The sequence below is a fragment of the Lontra canadensis genome, unplaced genomic scaffold, assembly GCF_010015895.1.
Source record: "Lontra canadensis isolate GAN:19392208 unplaced genomic scaffold, GSC_riverotter_1.0 scaffold33, whole genome shotgun sequence".
Lineage (NCBI taxonomy): Eukaryota > Metazoa > Chordata > Mammalia > Carnivora > Mustelidae > Lontra > Lontra canadensis.
In genome coordinates, this window is record NW_022631027.1 from 4,886,352 (window position 1) to 4,913,134 (window position 26,783).

General features: G+C 41.8%; 1 long non-coding RNA gene across 1 annotated transcript in view; it reads right to left on the reverse strand.

The window, feature by feature from the left end:
* Positions 1 to 17,018, reverse strand: part of LOC116873345 — a 21,046-nt gene extending 4,028 nt beyond the window's left edge. The window contains exon 1 of the long non-coding RNA XR_004383793.1: positions 16,918 to 17,018. This is a non-coding gene — a long non-coding RNA (uncharacterized LOC116873345). The remainder of the gene's footprint in view (positions 1 to 16,917) is intronic.
* Positions 17,019 to 26,783: the final 9,765 nt, after the last annotated feature.

Here is a 26,783-nt window from a genome sequence, read left to right on the forward strand (position 1 = left end):
AGAGGATGCAGCCTCAGCACCCAGGCTACGGTCTCTCAGGGACCTGAGAGAGTGAACGCAAGCGCGCCTAGGGGCAAGCAAGGTGCACCCCCCCAACACTTGGGTCAGCGTAGCCCGGGAACTCTAGAGGAACTGCAGCTCTTTCCCCAAGGGCGTTTCGTCGTAAATGTTTGGAAATAAGTGTGTGACGGAGAGGCCGCTGGACGCTGCAGAGGTTCCCCGTCCCACTTCCCTTTCGCAGGGCCTCTCCCGCCGGGGTCAGGCCTACCCCCACTATCTCAGCCTCCGCCCGAGGCTAAGGGCAGTGAAACCCGAGGGTCTCGGCCCCGAGGCCGGGAGCTGCGACTGCGTCCCAGGCGTGCTGGGACACAAAGAGGGATGAGGACCGTCAGCAAGGGCACAGTTCCTATTTCTCCCTTTTCCCGCGCGCCTGCCTTGGGGTTAACCCAAGGCGAGTATTAACTCGCGATCCGGTCGTGCTCTCAAACCAGCTTCTCCAGCATAAAAAGGTGACCCCCCAGCCCTGCCAGGGCAGGGCGCGCGCGTGCTCAGGCTGACACCTCCTGCCTGAGGTCGGACAGGACCTAGGTCCAGGGGTCACTCAGCAGCTGCGCTCCGGGCACGGGGGCAGGTGTGTCCTAAGGCGTCGGGCCAACAGAAACGGAGTTGTGGCTGGCGTCGTCCATGGATGGTTCCAGTCGTTGCCCGCGGGTCACGTGCCCCGGAGGCCACGGCCCAGAACAGCCAGCCGGCTTGCCCCTTCCTTCGTCCAGCGGCGCAGAGGGCTGGAAGGAGCCTAAACCCGGATCCTGAATGCCCAGAGGGGGATGGGAACCCTTCCCCGTCCAGGCTCGGATCCCAGGCTTCTTCAAACAGCTGTCCGGTCCCTCGGCGTTTGTGTTGGTATGTGGGAGGGGAATCCAGGAAGAAAGTACCTGGGCAAAAAGTCTGGGCAAAGGTGACAGAGAGGAGGTGGGAGAGACAGAGATCGACCACCTGCAACCTGCTCCAAAGGGGAATGGTTCCAAGAGTGTTAAGAAATGGATTGGCAGAAGAGCACTGCTTAGAAATCCAAATTTCCCTACCAAACTGCTGCCTGGAGTAGTCCTTTAACCGCACAGTAAAACTAATTTAGCTTCCTTTCTCCTCCCCCATCCCCCATAAGGAAAAACTCAAGTGTTTTCTCCATATCTTAACCCAGTTGTTCTGACCTAAAATTAAAACACATCCCTTAGCAAGTGTTCACAGACAAGGGTGAATGTAGAAATTCTTCCTAGAAATAACGTTCTTTAGACCGAGGCTATTAACTATACAAGCTGCTTTTCTGGAACAAGATGAAAATTTCTAATAAAAGCCAAGAGTGACTGAAAGTACTACTAGTATGTTGTTTAGAGTAAAGAAAAACAAAAGAGAAACTTCAATTCCTCCAAAATTTTTATTTTCTGGTAGCTTTAAACACCTTGGCATTTTTAAGATCCAAGTGCCATTTTATCAGTAATTTAACATAAAGATTGTTAACACTAAATTTTAACAGTTCTCTTTGTCTTAATGATCAGTTTATTTTCCTTAATCAAAACAGGCATTTCCTTATGCTTATTTTAAAAATCTGAATTTCTTTTCAAAACATCCCACTGCCTGCCCACCCTGACTTGTTAAGGGGTACCTAAAAACCATATACTATGCATATTACAGTCATAAAAGATTATATACAAATTCACACTTTATTATATGTTTTCAAATATCTGAATTAGATTTTAGGTTCAATATTTCCTTCCAAGGTGGGAGGGTTGTTGTCATAAAATTGGCTAACAAATAATAGTTACATATAGGTATCTAGTAGTTTTTCTGGAATTAAGTACATTTTCAGTGAAATAAGCCTGAACTGATGAGGTTGCTTGGCAGCAGTAAAGCCGTACAGGGAGAGAGACAGCATTGTTGCTGCAGGTAATTTTCATCCTGAACACAGTATATTTGTTTTTTAAAATCTGCAGTACTTGTCCAATAGTTGCCAAGACTTCCATCTCTGCTATGGATATGCATGTGTAGAGGGTCTGTGGTTCTGAAGCAGCAAAGGACTATGTGTTGCAAATGGCTCCATTCTGGGGTTTAGGAAAAACTTGGATGCTTTGCAGTTCTATGGCTCAGAACCCCAGCCAACATGAGACCCAAAGGTAAGATCTGCAGCATCTTCTACTCTGGTGTGGACAGCAACATTCCTGACAGAGGTCTGTGGCTTAGACAGGACCCCTGGGCACAGGAGGAAAGACTGGGAAACGTCCCACCTGTAGTAATAACAGCCTTATCTTCTTGGACAAGGCAAGGAGCAAACATCACACATTTATTTCTCCCACATAAAATCAGTTGGTTCTTTTTTTTTTTTTTTTTACTTCATTTTATGAAAACAACATAGAAAAAGTCAATACAAAATGGGTCTCAAACTAAATACACAGAAATCAGGAAATTCAATTTTTTGAATTAACTGTAAATTGTTTCATACACAACACATGGCAGAATTTCTTTGCAGTGAGCAAATTCACTGAACACTGCAGATCTGCGTGTAACCACAATACGGTGTGTGGCAACCACGAGAGTGACTTCCCTTTCTTTTAGTCTTAATTGCAGTATTATAGCAAATGGGGTTTCAGATCAGGCAAAATGTGGTCTACCTGTAAATCCTATATAGTCTATGCCGGCTTATGTGCAACCTAAGCCTATAAGCTTATGTTTCTAAGATTAAGGGTAAATTTTAAAAGAAAATCTTTTGATGATGGCTTTCTGATCTTCTTCTGGCCAGAGACTTGGGTGAGCTATATTTCTATTGTTTTGTCAGTGTTCCCAAGCTTCATTAGGGCCACAAAGTTAACACAATTTAGGTCTAAGATGCTAGTAGACTTTCTGCTTGGGACCAGCATGAAGACCACATTTCCAATTTTCAAACTAATACCCGTATATTCCTGCTGCAGTAATAGCAGTAGGCATTTAGAAAGAGCAAAAAAAATTCTGTGGACTATGGTGGTGGAGTGGGTAACATTGTCCCATTGTCCCAGGGTGGGTGGGGGAATAATAGTAATATTATTAATAATAATATTGAATCAGCTTAACTAACTGGTCTTATTTTCAATGTTTAGAGAGAAACTGTCACCCCAACTTCTTATTCTTAATTCTTGAGTTATAGAAAACAGGTCTAAACCGCTTTATAGCTGTTTTCTGGAGAGCCTAAAGGCTGAAGACATTGTTTAGATAGATTCAGACATCATACAATGTCAGTCCTTTGTGGAAGAGGAGATTCTTTCCCAACCCTGGAAACAAAATAGAATTGGAGATTTCTGGGCAGGCAGTAGAAACCTCTACACAGAGATCCTGGGGAAGAAGTTTCCAAATTTCCCCAACAGCTAACAGTCTCTACAAAGCTAAGAGTGTCTGCATTTGAAAAGGGAGGATCTCCTGGGTGCTGAAAGCGCAGAATACTTGCATGGGTGTATGGGGGGAGGCAGTTCAGGGCCTGGTTGTTTTTTTGGACTGTAACCTATAGTGGGAGAATACTTCCTGGGGATTCTCTGGTGGGTCTTGGCTACTTTAAGGTACCTTCTGAATGGCTATGGAATTTCATTTAAAGGCAGGTATGTGTCTGGGTCTCCAAAGTCAACCTTTACTATGGGAGAAGAGAAATCTCCTATGGAGGAAACCAGCCTTTTGATTTTTTAAGCACATAACAATCCCCATCACCTTGTAGGCCTGAAGAGAAATTCAGCAGGGTTGCCATTTCCTACTTGCTGTGCACACCACCCACCAACTTACCAAGGGTGCTGCAGTGAAGACGGGAAAATAGCAGGCAAAATAAAGGGAAGGGAATTTGAGAAATAAGTTCAAAAAATAAAGGGATAGAAAATACGACCTTAGAAGTAGAACAAATAAGTATTATTCAGCCTCTCCTTACACTGCTCCTTCCCTCCCCTGTCTCATGAAAATAAGCCACCAGAGTCCTCTAGAAGACTAAGTTTCTGCTCTTAAACGGCTCCTTTTCCAAGGAGGAACTAGGTCTGTTTTCTGATGTGGGGTCTCAGATGCTCTGTTATTGCAACTTAATTTTGTCATTGCTTCTTTTCAAAGATTATTTGGAATGAATTGTTTCTTTTGTTTACTATCCAACAAACGACTTCTGCTAATCTTATATTTTATCTCCCTAACATATGGAAAAGCTATTTATTCTAGCCAATCACAATAAAGTGAAGAAAACCCCATTTTATGGAAAAATATATATCACTAGTCTGTTGATCATTAAAGATATGATTACCAGTGAAAACCCTCTGAAGGTGGCACATTTATGCTTCTAGGAACAGATGGGGACACGCATTTTCCTTGCAAATACTTTTGAAATTGCTCTACTGGTAGCAGTATAAAAATGATATACAGATGCCAGGGCTGGCATGGCCAGGATGAGTGCGCCAGATTTACACAGTAAAGCCTTCACATGCAGGCTGTCAGTTTTGATTGATCTCTACTATACCTCAGGAACTTGTTGACTAGGTAGGGAAACAGTGCAAATAATTCACTGCAGCAAGTCAGATAATTCACACAACCAATCGGTCTGCTTCACTTTCTGGCTGTGACATATGAGCCTTTCCTACAAAGATGCATCATTTTCCAGCTTGAGCAATATTCAATGTCAGGGAAGGAAAGGTATTAAGGCCACACAAAAGGAGGTGGACTATCATAGGACCAGAAGTTGTTTTGGTGATGGAAGCCAGATTCAGCTCTAGTCTAAGTCCTACAAGAGTGTTCAGGCCCAATTGTCATTATCATATTGATTAAAAAAAAAAAAAAGTTCATCATAGTGCAATTTTAGGTTTAACGGCAACGGATCGGGAAAGAGCAAAGAATTATCCCACAAAAGCACAACATTCTTACCACAGGGACGTTTCCCTGTTCCAGTTCGCTGATGGAGTTGATTAAGTTTAAATGAAGCAGACACTGGATAAAAGTAAGGGTATTGACCACTGGGCACTGCGATCCGTGCTTGAAAGGACCTGATACATGCAGAAAAGCAAGATTTGCTAAATGCTCTAATCTTCAATCAAATCTTACATCAATACAGACAAAGTTTGGTAATGAGAGATTCAATGAAGCATGCGAGAGAAAGAATTAATCCTCTTGGTCTAAACTGGCTTCAACTTTGAAGCTTGCTCCGAAGGAAAGACAGTTATCTAAATGCTAAATAAGAAACTTATTGTACTTTTCATGGCATGCTAATCTTTTGTCTATTTCATCTCTATTATGTGTATGCTCGTAGATTGCAGTTGTCATGGTGATTATATCAAGTCACCACGCTCAGGGGATGGTGGTGAGAAGCCAGGCACAGAGGTGGAAAAGACCCCCACGCAATCCACATTATGGGGAGGGAGAAAAAAAAGGAGAAAAAGAAGTAGGCGGGCACCCAACTCGTCCTGGGCTCCTTCACACCAGGCCCCTGCATTGCTCTGGTTTGGGCCAATGCGGCTTGGGCCTTTCAGTGCCTTTGCAGGCATGGTCCCCTAAGTGAAGTTAGCAGCATTTGGTAATAATGGTGGACAGGCATCCTTCCTACCTCAAATGCCTTTCCCATAAATGTTCCCAGCTTTTAGTCCAGAGACTCCTCCCTCTTCTCACGTAGTCCTCTTCTCCCTAGTGCTGCAACCAGACAGGTGGAGAGTGTGACAGGAGAAGGAATACAGAGAGGCAAGGGTTCAGACAGTTGCCACTCACTGGCTCAGCAAAGTGGTGTGAAGGGACAGGAAGGTGAATGATAAATTCCTAACTGCTGGAGGAATGCACAAGGAGAGGACCAGTGTGTAGGGAGAGGAATGCACAGGGAGAGGAGCAACCCACAGAGCCCTGGCAGGAGGTGGAAGCTATATGGTCACCCGGTCCTGGTGACCAAAGGTGGCCCTGGACCCTTTATGTGTTTTACAAAAGTTGCCAAATTAAGATGGGATTATAACTGCTCCAGTCCTTGTCAGGGCTGAAAGGCTGGGAGCTTCAAATATGCCCCGGCAGTGTTGATGAAAAGCTTAAAAAGTAATAAAAGGGAGAAAAGAGCAGGAAAGTAACATGTATAACTCTTATTAAAGAGAAGAGCCATGGAGAGGTTGTGAACTTGAATCACTGTTTGAACTTTAATTTGTTCATTAACAGGATTTGCCCCTCACTGCGAATGTTATTACTTCCCTTTGCCGTTCAGCAAAAACTCTGGGCCTAATGAAAGAGTCTGGCAAAAAGTTAAATGCCTGGTAATTAATTCATTTAATTGAAAAAAAAAGGGGGGGGGAAGAGAGAGAGAAGTCCCACTGCAGGAACAGAAGACAGACGGGTTGGAGGAGGGGGCAAGGCTGAAATCTGCATGGAGGCCCTCTCCAGGTCTCAGTGCCACCCACCAAGGAGAGGAGACTTGGGTCTCTGATGAGGCTCTTTCAGCAAAATTAATGACAGCAGCACCCTGAATACCCCTGTCCAATGTGATCCGCCCATGATTCAAAACCCCTGGCAGTTTTCAGCCAGGAGCTACTTTGGATGATCTGTTAGGGTGGCATGGATACCAAAAATCCAAAAATAATATATATTCCCAAAACACCTCTCATTAAAAAGTAGGGAAATGTCTTTTGCTTTCTCTCCTTCCTTCCCTTAAACAGGTTTCTTTTGTAGTCTTCAGTTTCTAAGCTGGAATGAAAAGGAGGGTCAGGAGCTGGATATAATCTGCATGTTTGCATCTTAATACTAATGAGCCTTATAACATCACGCTTTCTTTCCACCTCCACACCAAGAGATAATTTAAATAAACTCAAGAGGTGAGAAATGAAATACATTCCTTGCCCCTGCTCAGAAGCAACAGGACTAAGCCAGCTTGTTTTGCCTCTAACCTCACAGGGCCTGTGTTTTCCTTTGTCATTCATCCCCTTCCTGTGTTTGTCAACCACTGTGCACAATTCTCTTGGCCTGTGCTTTCTCCTTCCAAGGGAAGCAATCCTTGGCTATAGTTAACTACTATGACACCCCAGACACCCCAGAGCTATTAGCACCATGTTGCCCTTGCCCTGAATGAGAGAATAGCAGAATTCATGAAATCAATGGTAGGTCAGTTATCCTTTCCTGCTTAACGTGTTTAAGGCCATTGAACAGTAACAGGCGCTTGCGATTTCCTCACGTTATAAAAAATTGGTGTCCATATAATCAGTGTGACTACGTTTAGAAATACAATTGTCTACCATGCATTTTCCCACTATAAAACTATTATGGGCAGAAAAAAATAAGTGAGGAGAAAATGAGAGACAATATAAATAAAACCCTTAGTATCCAAAACTATTTCCTAGGTTTGTGTCTTTAATTAAATCACTTCTAAATCCCAGGGAAAGGACAGAATTTTCTCATGCAAATCACAATGTCACCAAATAAAGTCATCAAAATTACCATTTTGCTAGCACCATCCTCCCCATTTAACCCAATGCCACTACAATCCTACCCTCAAACTTCATATGGCTACTGATGATATGTACTTACGCTTTCCTGGAAACCAGTGAAAGGCACACACTCATCTTCATTAACAAAAAAGGGAAAGGAGATCTTTTAAAGGGCTATTATTTGAGCTGAATCAAGTTCTAGGGGTTATTTAACATTAAAGTTACTTCCCAGCTTTTACAGACCCTGAATATTGACTGAGTTCTATTTACCAAAGTTATGGGTCTATACTAATTTTATTATGGGCAACTGACATTAAATATTAGGAGTCTACACACAAAACAAAATGCTCTCTACCTCTACACTGTTTAGTCCTTAGCTCCTTCTATGAAAGAAACTTTTTAAAAAAAGTTTAAAAAAGTTTATTTTTTTATTTATTTGAGAGAAAGAGAGAAAGAGCACAAGCAGAGGGAGAAGCAGTCCCCCTGCCAAGCAGGAAGCCTGATGATGCAGACCTCAATTCCAGGACCCTGGGATCATGACCTGAGCCAAAGGCAAACGCTTAACCATCTGAGCCACCCAGGCGCCCCCGAAAGAAACTTTAAAGAGACCACATTGACCACATCTGATCACCCTTTCACTATCCCTAATCTATAACCCTGTCACCTTATATGCACAAAATGAGTTTCATCCTTCCTCCAAAATAGCTTTCAGAATGCCTTAATATTAACTACCATAACTCCTACTTCACTGGAAAGCCCTTGATAGCTCTCATAGCCTCCAACAACCCCAGCTCCTTAAATTGGCCTTTAAACCTCTTCTCCACTCTCTGTAACTGGACATTTCTTGTTTGTTTCCCACTACTAGCCTGCACAAGGCAAGACAGCTCTTCAGACAGACAGCCCTTCAATTGTCCTCTGAAAATACCATACGGATTATCTTCATTTTATTGAACACTTCTGAGGTGCCAGGGACCATGGTAGGCCTTACAAACATCATCATATGTAATCTCTTCAACTAAATGAGATATGATTATACCCATTTTAAGGTTGTTAAAACCAAGACTAAAGAAGTTAAGATACTTGTCCAACCAAAATCTCACAGCAGAGATAGGATTCTGTGCTTTTCTATCTGGCACAAAAGCTGGCTTACTTTCCACTCTGGCATACTCCCACCCCTACTGTGGTGTGTGTTCTGATCACTGCTTCTTCCTGACATGTAGGATGCCTCAGCTGCACCATATATATCTGAACCCCATCCAGACTGTAAATCCCAGAGAGAAATTCCCACCTCTATCTTGAAATCTTTCATCATCATCCTAGTCCTTGACGGACTGCTGAACTCTTCATTATCTGCAGCACTTACATGTCACGCCTATTCTCTGCCCTGTATGGTCTTGTCAGTTTTATTTTACTCAGTTCCTTCCAACCACAGTGTAAGCTCCTTGAAAATGGAAATTTCTTTATACTCTTCCCTCACTCTCCAGAGCCTAATAAGATAGCTCCATTTGCTGAGCACACTTGCCAGGTACAACAATCCTAAAAAGTAGAATCTATTGTCATTTTGCAGATAAAGAAACCGAGGCTCAGAGAGATTAAGACACTTGCCCAAGCCACTTAGCAAGTAAGTAGTAGATGTGATACTGAAATACAGACTGTCTGAATCAAACGCCCCAATATACTATACTGACTCAAATACACTGTGCCTCACAGAATGTGAATTTATGAAGCATCACTGTGTGGAAGATATTCAACAAACCTCCAGAAAACATCCCTCTAACCAATGACTTCAGACAAGGGGCACCATTTTTACTCTTTAGTAGGGTAGATTCTGAAACTCAACAGAAAAAAAGATGAGTGTATACCACCCCATAACATCCCAGACCACCCTTCCCATTCTCCCATCCCCTCTTGAAGCCATGCCCCATGTTGGTGGGAGCCAATGATGCTGCCTGTATCTGTACTGGTGTTTCTGTGAGATTGAGAGGCAAACTGTTCTTTCCCCAGCAGTCTTGGTAACTTTGAAATACAAAGAGGAAAGTAGGAACAACTAAAAGATATGAGTGTTAATTTTGTTAGGCCTGCAAGGGATTGGGGAGGAAGTTTTGCTATCTCTGCAGCAAAAATGGATTGCTGCTGTGGAAAGAATAACAATTGCTGAAAAATGTCCGCAGCTGGCCAATTAAGCCAATATATGGAACTTCAGCCAGCTTCTGTTCTCCCCTAAGACATGAAGGTAGCAATGGGAATTAATGAAATCTCTGAGAAGAAATTCTGAGAGCGCAAGAATCAAGGAAGTCTGGCTACTTTTCCCCACATGCAGAGCTTGCCTTCAGTGCCAATGCTGAATATGTGGACTTGATAGTATTAAGCAAGCTGGCAGGTTTCTTTATACTCAACAGGTCCTTAGGAAGCATTTTTAATTTTTTTTAAAGATTTATTTATTCTAGAGAGAAAGAGTACACATTTATGAGTGGGGGGAGGGGCAAAGAGAGAGGGAGGGGGAAGAGAGAGAACTCAAGCAGACTCCTGCTGAGCACAGAGCCCAATGCGGGGCTCCATGAGGGGCTCAACACAGGACTCAATCTCATGACCCTGAGATCATGACCTGAGACAAAGCCAAGAGTCAGATGCTTCATCAACTGAGTTACCCAGGCATCCCTTTAGGAAGCAACTTTTTATTTTTATTTTTTTTAAAGATGATTCATTTATTTATTTATTAGACAGAGATCACAAGTAGGCAGAGAGGCAGGCAGAGAGAGAGGGGGAAGCAGGCTCCCTGTTGAGCAGAGAGCCCAATGTGGGGCTCAATCCCAGGACCCTGGGATCATGACCTGAGCCGAAGGCAGAGTTTAACCCACCGAGCCACCCAGGTGCCCCAAGAAGGAATTTTTTTTTTTTTTAATATCTTGCAGGGGGACCCCTGGGTGCCTCTGTCAGTTAAGCATCTACCTTTGGCTCAGGTCATGATCTCAGGGTCCTGGGATTGAGCTCCTCAGTGGGGAGCCTGCTTCTCTCTGCCTGCCATTCCCCCTGCTTGTGCTCGCTCTCTCTCTCTCTGACAAATAAATAAATGAAATCTTTAAAAAAAAAAAAAAAGGTCTTGCAGGGTACCTGGGTGGTTCACTTTGTTAAGCATCAGACTCTTGATTTTGGCTCAGGTCACCATCTCAGGGTCATGAGATCAGGCCCCATGTTGGGTTCCAAGCTAGGTATAATGTCTGCTTAAGATTCTCTCTCCCTGGGGCGCCTGGGTGGCTCAGTGGGTTAAAGCCTCTGCCTTCAGCTTGGGTCATGATCCCTGGGGTCCTGGGATCGAGCCCCGCATTGGGCTCTCTGCTCCGTGGGGAGCCTGCTTCCTCCTCCTCTCTCTCTGCCTGCCTCTCTGCCTACTTGTGATCTCTGCCTGTCAAGTAAATAAATAAAATCTTTAAAAAAAAAAAAAAAGATGCTCTCTCCCTCTCCCCTCTTCCCCCTATGTGTGCAGTCTCTCTCAAATAAATAAATAAATAGATAAATATATAAATCTCTTGCAGAAGAGAATACTCTGGTAACAAAATACTATTTCTAATGAATCTGAGTAAGGAGGAATAATGACTGCATTATTCACTCATCTCTAGTACCCATGCTAAAACTACTGTACTCTCCCACATTCCCAAAGGCCAGATTTCCATCTTCATTTATATTTTGGTTTAAATATCTTTACGGCTCAAGGTCTGTGACCCTTACCTTTACCTACAAAACCTGTGTAGTGGCACACAAAATTCTGCACCTGCACAGTACTTAATAAATCAAGTCCTTCCATTTACTCCATCTCAGATGAGGCTCAAAACTACACCCAGTGGGTATTACTAGGATACACATTATGTTTATAAGGAAACTAAAATTTTCTTCAAGTAACACAATTGGTAAACGGTAAACCTGGTCCCCACTTCTGGCCTAGGATACTACCACATGATACTTCCCAGTACTCAGGGCAATTTCCCCCCTTTTCTATATTCTTGATCCACATGTAAACTTTGTAAATCTAAAACCAAGAGTCCATCTCTATGAGAGATGGACTTCAAACTACACCAACCATACTTAATTCTATTACAACTACCTGGGGCCATACTAAAAGCCCCCTACTCCAGTCTTGAAGCTATAAACACTATAAGCAAGAATTTAGTAGACTCAACGTAAGAAATACTTGGAAGGTTCTTAATCTATAGAAGATGAGCAGACATGATGGTTATGCTATCCATTTAAAAAAAGTTAACATCATGTCACCTGTTTTTCCACAACTATCATATATATTTAGGGTATAGTCCTTGTACTTATAAGATTAGGAGCTGTTTTGTCTACCTAATGGACAAACAATCCAGAGTGTACCCAGAAAATATCTGGAATTGGATCTGTCCACCTTGTTGACTGACCCTTTAGTTTGGAATGTAACCCTGGTATCCAGGACCCAGCAGGTCCCCTTCCCCAATTTCTGGGCAATATCTAAGCTCATTAAAGCAGACAGAACTCAAATTTCCAGGCCTTATAAATGGCTGAAATAAGGACATTCTTTTTGTGTCAGCTCAAGCTTGGTTAATCTCCATATCCAATCTAACTCTGGGGTGAAAGAGAGGAACACATTTGTTGCTTTGGGACTGTTGCTCTATTTTTTTTTTTTTTTTTTAATCTGCTGGCTGACCTTCCCTATGTAAGTGCACCGGCATTTGTAACATTCAGTTTAAACAGAAAAGCTCTTTCGTCTTTGTACCCTGGCCTTGATCTCTCGTCATTATGGTCTGGATGCCTGCTAATCACTAATGATCCTGTGGACCTTTTATATAATACTGAGGTATTAGAACTGAACTCGTATAAAAATTCCTACTCAGCTAATTACATTCTTTCTGCTTTTCTTGGTTTTCCATATAGTCTCAGCTGGAGTTGAATCTGAACTAGTCCCTCAGATTTTAAATTGTTTGCTGGTGGTTTTTGGAAAGCACTTATAAACTCTTCCCTCAAATGAATTCAACTAATTATAATTCAAAAGCCCCATGACCTAGCTCTTACCCTCTCTCTCTTTCTCTTTTCCTTATCTTTCTATTCCCTTTCCCATGTTCTGGTCTTGAACATCATGTTTAAATGCACTGGGTAAGGAGTTTCATGATTCTGTATTTTGATAGTATATTGTTAACTTACAGGAGTATACAGTGGTTCTAGGACACATCTACTTTGGGGTCTATGTTCACAACCAACTACTAAAAATGACAAGGGTTTCAACCCAAAAGTTACATTTAACCTATAGTCTAAGGATCGCTTAATTTTTTTGTTAATGGTAAATGCCTTGCTCACAAAATAGAATACAGGTGAAATTTGGTTTCTTAACTGAGTAAGATTATTTTATATTTCAAGGAGTATGGAGCACCAATTCTGTAGAATTAAATAGGGCAATCCTGATTTTAGCCTGACATCTTGAATTTTTCCTAGTCATTTCCACATTCTAGAACTTAACAGCTTTTGTAATCATAGCAGCAAAACTGAACTCTCATAAAATTCAGATCAACCAAATTCTCAACACAACTTTCTGAATATGGCTGTATACACTGTACTATAAGTAACTGTTAAATTAAAAATTTGTTGACGATCGAAGAGAATGTATAGCTCCAAATGAGCATTTTTCTTAGCAGTTACTTTTATTCCAATGGTGCTGCCATTATTCAAACTATGTTTACATAATGTCTTTAGAACTAGTTTAAAAGCTGTTAAAGAAAGCCATCTAATTGTCTTTCTGATTGTTTTGACCCCAAATTATATTATCCGGACTTGATCACCCCCCCCCCTTACTTTTCAGGGCATTGAAGGTCTTTTTTTTTTTTTTTTTTTTAGATTTTATCTATTTATTTGACAGAGAGAAAGAGCACATGTCCAAGCATAAGCAGGGGGAGATGCAGAAGGAGAGGGAGAAGCAGGCTCCCCACTAAGCAAGGACCCTCAATGCAGGACTCAGTCCCAGGACCCTGGGATCATGACCCAAGCAGCAGGCAGATCCTTAACCAACTGAGCCACCCAGGCACCCTGGGTACTGAAGGTCTTTAAAGGAAGATGACTTACCACTTCCTAGGCTTGTTAACAAGATGTGCTGTGAGTTTTGAAAAAAGTGACTAATGAAGAGCTCCAAGATAGATTCGATTAATAGCAGCAATGAACACATCATTAGAATAAATGACAGACTTTCAAGATGACTAGCTAGATAAAAACACACTAAAATATATATGTAAGTCCTGGTATGTTTGACTATATCAATTTATATTCATATCTTGGTTACATAGTTTCAGCCTTACAGCACATTTTTTAGAGTTAAAGATAAAATTATTCTTTTTTTTTTAAGATCTTATTTATTTATTTGACAGAGAGAGATCACAAGTAGGCAGAGAGGCAGGCAGAAAGAGAGGGGGAAGCGGGCTACCGAGCAGAGAGCCAGATGCGGGGCTCAATCCCAGGACCCTGGGATCATGACCTGAGCCGAAGGTAGAGGCTTTAACCCACTGAGCCACCCAAGTGCCCCAAAGATAAAATTATTCTTAACATCTTCTATTACTGTACTTCACAAAATTTTACATTCTTTAGGTGCATCTTACATATTTCATACAAAAAATAGTCTCGATATTCAAGGATCTAGGCATTGTTCAAAACTATTTCAAGTGTTATCCACAAGAACATTAAAACTACAAATAATTGGGATAAACATATTGGGTATTTTTCTATTTCTATTAAATCAAGGAAAATGAATTTTTTATAAGATTTTATTTATTATGAGAGACAGCATGAGGGAACACAAGCAGGGAGAGTGGGAGGGGAGGGAGAAGCAGGCTTCCCATTGAGCAAGGAGCCCAATGTGGGGCTCAATCCCAGGACCTTGGGATCATGACCTGAGCCAAAGCGAGCCACCCAGGTGTCCCATGAAAATGAATTTTAACCAGGTGTGCTTGTGACTTGTGACTACTTGAGATATTTTTTGTTTGCTTGACTTAACTGTAGGCAGTTCTTTCTTTAGGTTGTAGGGAAAGGGGTGTGTGGTTTTGATATTTTTTTAAAGATTTTATTTATTTATTTGACAGACAGACAGAGAGATCACAAGTAGACAGAGAAGCAGGCAGAGAGAGAGGGAAGCAGGCTCCCTGCTGAGCAGAGAGCCCGATTTGGGGCTTGATCTCAGGACCCTGAGCCCAAGGCAGAGGCTTAACCCAAAGAGCCACCCAGTTGCCCCTGTGGTTTTGATTTTTACTAAAAATATAAGGACTTCATTCACATAAAACCAGTCAGTCCAGCACACCATGTAAGGAGCCAGACCTTTTAGGGAAAACTATACAGTCTAAAATAATTAAAAAGAGTATCATAAGCCCATTCAATGATGCAAATCCTTTAAACTTTGTTTTTAAAGTCTTAAGGAGAAAAAACAAAACAAAGCACATGTGGGAATAGGGCACAAGCTGGAGAAAACTCTTAACTTCTAATTTTTCCTTGATTTACTACTTGAGAGTAATCAGTCCTATTTTTCTTTTGTATACATGAAAGGCCATACTTCTTAACTCTTTCATATACTCCTTGAATTTCTTGGAGCCAAGAGGAGATTCACATAGCCTAGTTACACTTCAACAATTAAGTATTAGTTGCCTATGGGCATCCTGTTCAATGGCTAAGGGAAATGGAGGACCTATAACAAATAATGAATAAATACTTATTGAATTAATGAATGAAGGAAAAGAAAATCATATCTTGGACAAACACATGTGGAGTCCACTGTAAAAGTGACTCCTACAGGATTTGGTCCATGTAAATACAGTTTACATTATATAGTATCAAGCCTAAAGCATTTGGTTAGATTTGGATCACTTTTAGATTTCAGAATTCATGCCGTATTCTGGACCCTAACAATACTTTTGAACCTAATCACTTATTTTAAGTGACTCCTTATATAATCAGTCTTTAATACCCAAGAGTAATACCCAAGTAGTCACCAAGACTGAAATGTTTACCCGGCTTCCATACCTGAAATAAACTGATGAATTCACACACCCAGCACTTATGCTAAAAACATACAGTCTTTCATTTAAGCTAGCAGATGATTTTCTTTCACAACAAAGGTATAAACACAACTAGTTTCCTCACTTTTCCAATCATCCCAGTTTTAGAAGATGTTTAGATTCCTAAATAGGGCCTTCTCACTGACTATTTGGTAGGACAAAACACCTTTGTTCCTTGGTTTATATGATAGAATGGGAATAAGACAAGGCCCTCCTCCTTCCTGGGGGGACTTCTGTGAGTATATTGATAAATACCTACAAAAATGATAAATGCTACTACCTCTTTCAGCATTTTGAAAGATGTCAACCAAATACAAAATATTTTTGGTGTGTGAATTAAAATGCCTCTTACTGATGGTCTCAGAGGTTTCCTGATAAGAGAGCGTGTCAAAAACTGGCTTATATATTATCCGTCCTCCAGAACGCACTGACATCACACTTCATAATAGCTTGGTATGATGACTGCTGTCAAAATCGCCTGCATGGAAACATCCGTGCCCTAGATTGACATAATGTATTAGCGTGACAGAGGACTAAACAACTAAGAACGCCGCGCGAAGCCCCGACTCTGAGCGCTTGGAATAGAGGGGTGTGTTATGTGTGAGCTGAAGGGCCTCGACCCTTCTTATGTTTTAACTTCGGAGGAGCATGAAAGTTGCCAGGGGCATCCTGTGGGCGGGGAGGGGAGCCCAGAAACGCAAATGCCTGAGACAGGAGTAGGAAACTCCCCTCCACCCCCACCCCAAATTCGAAACCCATCCAGGGCTGGGGCTTTGGGTCTCTCTTTTTCATGACCGCCACACAACGGCATACACTTTGCTGGGAAATGAAAACAAGATGAGGGTCTGGGGGAGCGACACGCTCCAGATCCGGCTGAGGGGCGGAGAGGATCCGGTCACCTAGGCTTTCCGGCCGCCGCTCTCGCCGCGTCCCCCGGGGCGCGACCTGCCGCCGGAGCTCCAGACGTGGAGAATGGGAGACCCCAGCACGGCCTCGGGGCACCAACAGGACGGACCCGCGCTCTACTTGCCCTTCCCTGGGGTTTGCGGTGGGCAAGGCCCACCCACCCTCCACGCCAAGCCTGGGTCTGTCACAAGCCCTCCTCCCCAACTGCGGCGTGAGAAGCAGAGGTACCCGAGCCGCGGACCCCAACTGCACACAAAGCCCCCAACGGGGCCGCAGCGACTCCAAGCCTCGCTAATCCCGCTCCGGGTGCTCAGAGAGCAGCGTCCCGCGCTACCAGGTCTCCCCCTACCCCCGCCCGGGGAAGCCCGGCTGAGGGGAAGCGACAAGCCAGAGGAGAAGGGGGAAGCCCTGCGCATGTGAGCCCCCCGGCCCCAAGCAGGGCCCTCGGCCCGGGGGACACTCTCACCTCAAAAGAACAGGCGCTGCTGCCTGCGCGGGGAGGAGAGCGGGTGGGGAATACTTACACCGGGTTCGGGCCGCACAGGGACCTCGTCGGGAAGGACGCGCGGGTTGGAGAGCGGAATCCTAGCGGCTTGCGGCCGCACCGCCGCCTCAGAAGGGAGGCCTCTACTGTCCGGCCTCGGACCTGCAGCTGCCGGGCGCGCGCGCGCGCGAGCCACAGCCAGCTCCGCCCCATCCCGCCGGCCCCGCCCCGCCGGCCTCCTCCTCCTCCCACTCCCACCCCTCCTCTCCGCCCCCGGGTGCGATCTGCGCTCTCCCGGAGACGTACGCGAAGCGACATGGAAAACCTTCCACCAAAATGAGCTGTGATATCCTTTTGATGGCTATAATTTATTCCAAATCGTCCCTGGACTGAAACGATCAATTAGCAGCCCGAAACGCACTGTGAAGTAAATTGTCACACTCTCTATTACAGGATGGTTATCATATATTTATAAGGTGTGTTTTCTGCAATCAGAACCAACAAGGTGTTGAGCGATCAGTCATAAACGCACTTCTTCAAAAAGAGGGGAGAGAAGCTCTAGCATTGTGTGGCGAGGAAGAAAATCTTATGACAGTTATTACCTCTCCCACCCTCTGCCCGCGGTGATATTTCCTCTTGGCATCTAGGAAGTGCAGTGAAGCAAAAGTCCTGCACCCACTCTCCAGGCCACTCGTGTGACCCTGGGAATAGGCTTCCTGTGAACAACAGAGGGCCCCAAGAGCAGTGGTTTCCTTAGAGATTAGGCATAAGAATCACTCTTTCTCCGTCTCTGTTTTTACTCTGTTTTTAGTCTCATCCACTCTCATCTTACTCTTCCCTTCTAAGCTTCTAGCAGAATGTATGGATTCTATACTTAATCTTAAGTGCCTTTTCTTTCTCTCTCTGATATTTAGGTGTTATGAACTGTAGAGATTATGCCATGGTGATACAAAGTTTACCCACAGTGACAACTCCTCATTCTAAATTGTAATCTCTCTGCCAGAACGCACAAATTCTGAGAAAGTCATAAGATATTCTCCTTCAGTCTCATAGACTGTCCTGACCAAGCTATGGAGATGTTATTTTCCTTATAGTCATCCTTAATGACTGTACATGGATATACATCCAGAACTTCTGAGTTTCCTGTAACAAGCTACCATCATATTATCATTCACCAACCACCTATCATTTTTTAGAAGGATTCTGGTTTGTATTCAGTTTTTCTTTTTGCCTGAAAACCCTAACTCTAAAGCCCAACCTACTCAATTATTGTGAGAAAAATTTAGCAGCCAGAAGTATGCCTCTGTGGGCAATAAAGTGACATGTATGAAGAGTGAGTCACAAGGTTGAGTAATCGCTCAACCTTGTATTTCCACATTCTTCTTAGGTTAACTGTCCCCATGATTTCTGAATGGCCAGGCTTGCCTGCAATGCTAACCTCTGAAGAATGGACAGAAAGGAAATCTGGTTGGGCATTTGAGTTGTAAAGACAGCTGTTGCCACTGGGTTCTCCCAGCATAGGTGGAGCAAGATGCTCCTCTCTTAGAAAGCAAAGGAGGGGTGCCTGGGTGGCTCAGTGGGTTAAAGCCTCTGCCTCTGGCTTGGGTCATGATCTCGGGGTCCTGGGATGGAGCCCCACATCGTGCTGTCTGCTCAGCAGGGAGCCTGCTTCCTCCTCTCTCTCTCTGCCTACTTGTGATCTCTGTCTGTCAAATAAAAAAAGAGCCAGACCCAGCACCTTCACTTTGTAGCTTCTAAAGTCACTGATTTAATTTTCATTTAATAGCTAATATTTATTGAGCACCTACTCTGTGCCAGGCATTGTGCTTTAAATTATATGTATTATCTTATTTAATCCAATCAACAAACTTATGGGGGAAATTTCCTCATTTTGCCAATAAGAAAACTGAGATTTGGCAAACTTAAGTAACTTCTCCAAGGACATACTTCTAGTAAGTGATGATCTCAAACCCAGGTCAGTCTCCAGCACCCATGCTCTTCACCCCAATAACATCATACCTCAAAAATTAAAGATTTTGACTTAAGATTTTCCACCAAAAATATTTTACAGGAGCTGAGGACAAAATGAAAGTGGTGAATTCTGGGAGAAGAATGAAAGAACAGCTGCTTGCAAAGGAAAGACGCAATAGATACATATACCCTGACTGGATAGGTTACCCCTTTTTCTATTCTATCCTTCCTACATCCCATGATTTCTTTTTCAGAGTTATCACCTGCCATCTGGTGTCTAGCCAAAGAGACCTTACCCAAGGTCAGTGAGGACTCCTAGGCTTGGGATGGGGGTGGGGGGGTAATGGAGATGAACATACCCCAGAAGAATCACAGCACCATGGGGAGGAGACCTAAGTGGGAGCCAGAGTTGGCCAGAGGACTTGTCCCAGATCCCCAGCTCTGAGAATGAAATGTTGCTTCCTAATGGACTTTAAATTACCAACATCGCTAAACTCTCTCTTAATAGACTTATAAAGATCTGCTTGCTACCTTTTTCCCCCTTCATGTAGAATTTGTAATCAAGAGCCCAATTTTGTCATTTGGAAATACTAATTATCTAATCACGCCATGATGCATAACGTACTTGTCTGCCCAATTAGCTAGGACAATTATTAAAATTCAGAGGCCTAATTATGTCTCAATTTAATGCTGGCAAACTTGCATACAGAGCAGTAATTAAAATCCTCTCTTTCCCTCTGCCTTTAGGGCAGGGGATGATTAGGCCCTGTCAGGGGGTGTACTGAACCAAACCAGTGAAGCGTATTGTGCAACATGACCCTGCATTGTTAAGTGTGTCAACATATTAACCTGAATTCCCTTCAGCCCCTACATAATCACATTTGGTGGAGGAATAAAGGAGCTAAAACATGAAGCATTTTATTAAAAAAACATAAATTCTTTTTAATTAATGCTATGAGAGTTCTGATGAATTTCATGCTTCCAAGTGCTGGAAGACATAAGACTGGTTCATCTAATTACTAGCAAATTTGCTCTTGTTAAAACTACTTTTTTTTTTACTCATTTAAAGAAACTGATTTTTTTTTCATGGTATAATAAAAAAAAGCCTAGCTAGTTGGCTTCCAGTAATACAGTTGATTACCAGTTTTGTTTGATGATAGAACACAAGTGAATGTTGACTTCCAAAAGAATCAAACCCAAGACTGGAGGGATTTTTAAAAAGGCTAGAATTTAATACTTGAAAGATGTTAATAAAAATGAAACATTAAAAATCATAATATTGAAACAAATTCAAAATATTTATCTTTTGAGCTTAAAAGTTTGATGTCTGAAATAAAACCAGCATGAGGAGACCAGAACACTGCACAAATTCCCATTGCTTCAGAAATCCTGTAGCACGCAGGAAGTTGACAGTGTGTGTCTACTCTGCTAGCATCTCAATCCTCTTCTCTATGTACTAAGGAGAGCCACCAAACCCAGTAAGACTTCAGAGCTGTCTTCTAAATTTTGGCTTTCACTCATGATGGAATATGTGATATATTATTCATGTGTCCAACTAAAAAATGAGAGCATTCTGTCAAGACCAAAAATGAATTATTCTGGAAAAAGGAGGACTTCTTTCCATTGCTTCTAAACTTCTTGCTGCATGGATAGCTTCTAGAGAGCAAAAGACACAAGAACACACACACATATACAGTCACTTGGTTGGACAGAGATTACTCTCAATTGATTTCATTTTGAATCTCATGACAACCTTGTGACACAGTAGGTAAGGCAAGCCAGTCTCCATTTTATTAATTTGGGGGCACTTATTAGTACTTATTGAAGCTGACCACTCTATACCCCAAGGTAGGGCAAGTAGAACTCTGTTCCCCTTGCTTGCTGTTCATTGCCTCACATAAGGGACTGTGAATGAGACACCAATGCAGAGATTTTTGATTTAGTAAAATATCTCAAGTTGAGATCAAAGTAGAGATAGTATGATAAATAATGATGGAACAAGGGAGTCTATATATCAACACTGCAGGACCTTCTGTCCTTCAGTCAATACTTACTCGCAACAGGTTTAGTCATATCCGATTATATTTGGTGACTTTGGTCCATTTATGTCCTCTTTTAAATTTTTATATTTTTATATATTTTATATGTATGATTACATCTGAGTTGGTGGTAGTAAAAGCAGAGTTCCTTCCTCCTACTCTTACTCTGGGTACAACGTGGGATAGAAGATGGTGTTTAGGGAAAACTCTGGCTGGTACAGGCCCTCTTACTAACAAAGACAGTGACCACAGGACAGTCTCTACAGGAGATGGTTGGCTGGAGGAGGTACGACAGGCCCTTTGGCATTTGTGGTATAAAACGAGGGGGTAGGCCCTCCCCCAAGCCTCCCACAGAGTGTGTGTGCCCCATGTCTTGAAAATGGCCTTGCTCTGAGTCTCTTTGGATGGTGAACTAAAGTGCAAATCTGTGTTCTGACTTGTTCCTGTGGCTGTCAGCATGTTTTCCTCTTGTCAGCAGCAATTGACTGGTCAGGCTCACCCCTGTACAGCAATTGTAACAGCTCATTGACAGGCTAGTGACCCAGCTGGACCTGATAATGGAAAACTATTGATTTTTGTAGGCTCCACGAATCTAAAATGAACGACCGATGTAATGTCATCAATTGTCTCGGACTCTGATAACCCAAGGGAAAAAGTTTCAGGGATTGCTTGTATTTCCTGACAATAGTGTTTCAAAATCTCACCAGATATATGTAAGAAGCACATTTCCTGGGTGTTTTCTGTAAACGACCCCAATTAGGTAGGGCTTCAATACCTAGCTTTGCATGTTAAATGAAGTGGGAGTTAGCATTGCCAAATTAGAACCTGATAAGCCTATTTAGATATTTGAGGAGAGGCACTTTGTAAAGGAAATGTTTAAAATGTTTATTATAAAAGAAGCTTACAGAAAAGAAAAAAAAAAGATTGGGATTAAACCAAAATATTTGACTCTCAAAGATCTTAATAGACGAAATTATTTTTTAAAAAGGTTTTATTTATTTGACAGAGAGTGAGTGAGTGAGAGCGGGAACACAAGCAGGAATAGTGGGAGAGTGAGAAGCAGGCCTCCTGCGGTTCAGGGAGCCAGATGCAGGGCTCCATCCCAGGACCCTGGGATCATGATCCAAAGCGAAGGCAGAGGCTTAACCCACTGAGCCACACTGTCACCCAATAGATGAAATTAGGTTACAACTCTTATACTGCTCCTGCTTACCTGAGTTGATTTGTTTGTAGAAAGAAAGGCTTAGAAATAATGCAGACGTGCCTTGGTTGTGTGTTGGGAGAAGTCATTATTTAGTTTTGTTTTTAAAACCCTTTTCTCCTTAGCTGATCATTTCAAAATTCTCAAACATCGCTCAGTGTATTCTTCAGAAATGAGTGGTTTCTTTTCAAGCTAAATTAGCGAGGGATTAGAGCTAATTTTGCCCACTAGACAGTCCAGAGGACTCTGTGCTGAGTTATGGATAGAAGGTCTGGTAACCGCCTCTGCTGAGGAACTTCCTTAAAAAAAGAAGGAGGAGGAGGAGGGGGAGGGGCAAGAAGGTTATTGATCTTGGCTGCCAACTCGATACATTTAGTTCACAATTCACTTGTAGTGAGAACGTAGTCATCTTAAGGTCCTGATCAAATTCAGACATTCTTAGAAGACAGTTCTGAGGGCTAGATGAAATCATAGAGCACAGAAGTAACAGGGGTGCTTCCTCAGCCGTTTACTCAAAGAGGGCTAGAGAGAGAGAGAGATAGAGAGAAAGCCTCTTTGAGGAGCTGGGAAGAACAGATCCCAGAAGTGACAAATCCATGTGCGGCTGGGCTTCTATTCACAGGGTGCTACAGTCTTCACACTCTCCTATAATGGTCCCTTTATGACCTTGATTAGCTTCCCGAACTCTTACAACACTACTTTTCTGGTTTTCTACAGCTATCAAAATCAACATTGCTAACTGTTTGGCTGCCCATTAGTAAAGATACATGAGGTTAAGACCTGAAAGAAATTAAGCTAGACAAAAAAAAAAAAAAAAAAAAAATTAAAAACCCACTGACATTTGGACTTTACTAAATATAAAACACTTGGTACAGAGAAAACAGAACTTGCCTAATTCTGTGACATGTTCTTATGGCCCAGCCAAGGTATCAGCAGTTAAAGGTCAGGGGCTAGGTCTTACATGTTTTGGGGTTCTCCAGAGTGGCTGGGTCTTACATGTCACAGACCCAACAGTCACTGAGTAGAGAGGCAAAAACTACTTTTCAGTATAGAAGGATGAAGGTAAGTATTTTCCAATCTATAACAGATTGAGAAGAAATCAGTGGTGCCTGTCCATGTGCCTGTCTGCAGGTTTGTGCCAGTCTGTGAAGAGGTTTCACATATCTATGGTAAATATATGAACAAAACTAAATAAATGTGATTTTATATGGCAAAATTAAATCTTTTAGAAATTCCAAAGTTCTATCTTTATGTAATGTTGAGCATTGTTTCTTTTCCCAAATAATTATGATTGAAGGTGAAAGATGTTTTTAATTCATATCCTTACTTGACAAGGCAAGATAAAAGTGGGCGAAATCATCCATTGATCCCAGTAGCTTAAAAATTACAATTCTGTGGAAGCCAAAAGAATGAGTCTAAATAACTTACTCATACACCTTATTAAAATTAAAACAATTATAGTTATATGACTGTCAATAAATAGAAGTGTTTGTGACTAAGACACATAGCTGAGGCACCTGGGTGGCTCAGTCGGTTGCGCATCAGGCTTCAGCTCAGGTCATGATCCCAGGGTCCTGGGACTGAGCCCTAAGTTGGGCTCCCTGCTCAGCGGGGTCTACCTCTCCCTCTTCCTCTGCCCCTCCCCCAGCTCATGTTCTCTTGCTCTCTCTCAAATTAAGGAAAAAAAAAAAAAAGACACAGCACTAACTGTGATACACGTGACCACACTGAACTAAGACCTAGTCATTGGGGGCTTTTCTTAGGGTTCTCTTCTATTTTCTATCTTTACAAACCACTTATGGATTTTTAAACCCAAATCTGTGGTTTGATTGAAACGCCAAAAAATATGATCTTAGTCATCACAATTTTAACTTCAAGATAATCTTTTCTGACAACATGATTCTTACGTCCAGCTCTATGCAATGTCAGGTCTGTTGCCAGCAGCAGCTCCACAGAAATGATGTCATTTGGAGCAAAAAATAATTTTGTTTCTTTGTTTTTTAATTTCATTTGTAAAGTACACATTTAAATCCATACCGCATGTTTTGCTGTGCTTTATAACTTGTACTGATTTAAATGTATTAAGCATGTATTAATACATGTATTAATGTATTAAGCATCTTCCTCCAATAACCAATGATAATATTAAGAATAATAAAGGAATGGGGCACCTGGGTGGCTCAGTGGGTTAAGCCTCTGCCTTCGGCTTGGGTCATGATCTCAGGGTCCTGGGATCGAGCCACACATCGGGCTCTCTGCTCAGCGGGGAGCCTGCTTCTTCCTCTCTCTCTCTGCCTGCCTCTCCACCTACTTGTGATCTCTGTCAAATAAGTAAATAAAATCTTTAAAAAAAAAAGAATAATAAAGGATTAATAACTCTGGGTCCACCATCACCTCTATTTTAACCATTGTCTCATATCTTTCAAAATACTTTAGGTTGCAAATAAAAGTTATTTCACAAAACAGAAGAGCAATAATCTCATGGTCCCTCCATTTGTGACAACATGGATGGACCTTGAGGGCATTATTCTTTCTAAAATAAGTCAGGCAGAGAAAGTCACTCTTATGATCTCACTTGTATATGAAATCTAAAAAACCAAATTCATAGAAACAGAGAACAGACTGGTGGTTGCCAGAGGTGGGGGGTCGGGAGTGGGAAAAATAGGTGAAGGTAGTCAAAGGTATAAACTCTGGGGATGTAAAACCTAGTTAACAATACTTAATTGTATGTTTGAAAGTTGCTTGAGAACAAATTTAAAAGTTCTCACCGCAAGAAAAAAAAGTTTTAAACTATATGATAGATGTTAACCTAACCTATTGTGGTAATAATTTCTTAATATAACAACATAAGTAGTCATTATGTTGTATATCTTAAACTAATAGAATGTTATATGTCTGTTATATCTCCGTAACGTGGCAGGGGAGGGGAATCTTGTGGTTCCCCAATTGACTGATTTAATAGCTCAGTAATATCATCAAGGACCCAGATTTTCTTCTATATTTCTCTTCAGCCATGTTAGCATGTTGGCTCCTCCCTTTATGTCTTTCCTTCATGGTGGCAATATGGCCATATAGTTCCAAGTGTCACATGCAGATAATGTTCAGCATCAGAAAAGGGGGACATTCTTCTATCGTATCCTTTTTAAGACGTGATGAACACTTTCTCAAAAGTCTTTCTGACTTGACCACAAGCCTCTTTCAGGGTTGTGTCACAGGCCTAGTGGGGCAAGAGAAATAGACTTATCGTGATTGGACTATTAGCTAGTCTTTATCCATCCTGGGAAAGGGGAAGGGCACAGCTTCCCCTAAAGGATACCAAGCCTGAAAATAAATTACCTGGAAAAGAAGTAAGTTTCTTTTAAGAAGAAAGAGAACAAGACATATAAACTTAGAAAAACTATTTTTGATGACATTCCCTCTTAAAATCTAGCAATCATGTAAGAAGTTCAAATACTCTGAGGACACCATACTAAAGGAAGAGCTTAAAGAAGGCACCAGATAAGCAAGGGAGTGAGACCTTGGATCTTCTAGGTCTGTTCGAGTGGATGCAGCCAAGACAAAGGAGCTGAACTGCTCAACTAAGCCCTGCCCAAGCTCTTGGCCCAAAGAGTCACGAGATAAAATGGTTGTAGTTTTAAGCCTCTAAGATTTGGAGTAGTTTGCTACATAGTACTAGATAACTAGAACATCCCATAAGATGCCTTGAACGGAGACACAATTCAAATATAAAGGTACTAATAAGTTGTAATTAAAAGATGAAAATGAATATATCACGAAAACAGTAAGCATATGAAAACTGGAATTACTAATTAATATCAGACCCAAATAGATTTCAAGACAAAGAGTCTTGCCAGAGATAATGAGTAATAATTTATAATAATAAAACATCCAATTAATCAGAAAGACATTACAACTTTAAGTGTATATGTATCTAAATCAGTTTCAAAATACATTAAGCAAAAGCTGACAGAAAAAAGGAGAGAATTAGATAATTCAGAATTATAAAGATTTGAATGCTCCCCCAAAACTAGACCCCCCCAGATCATTAAGAATATAGAAGAACTGAACAACACAATCAACCACCTTGACATAATTGACATTTATAGGATGCTATACCAGACAACTGCAGAATACACATTATTTTCAAGGACACATAAAATGTTCGCCAAGATAGACCATATGCTAGGCAATAAAATATGTCTCAATAAATTTGAATAGACTGAAATCATACAAAGTATGTTTTCTGTCCACAAAAGAATGAAAATAGAAATCAATGACAATGGAAAATATTTCAAAATACTTTCAATTTCAAATAATTTCAATTTCAATAATTTCAAAAATATTTCAAAAATATTTGAAATATTTCAAACTATTTCAAAACTATTTCCCTAAATATTTGGAAATTAAATAACACACTTCTGCTAACCCATGGTCAAAGAAGAAATCACAAGGAAAATTAGAAAATATTTTTAACTGAATGATAATGAAAATAAGGGTTTAAAATCAATGATCTAAGTTTCTCCATTAAGAAACTGGGAAAAGGGGTAACTTGGTGGCTCAGTCATTAAGCGTCTGCCTTAGGCTCAGGTCATGATCCCAGGGTTCTGGGATTGAGCCCTGCACCGAGCCCTGCACCAAGCCCCACACCGAGCCCCACATGGAGGCCCACATCAAGCTCCCTGCTTGGCGGGAAGC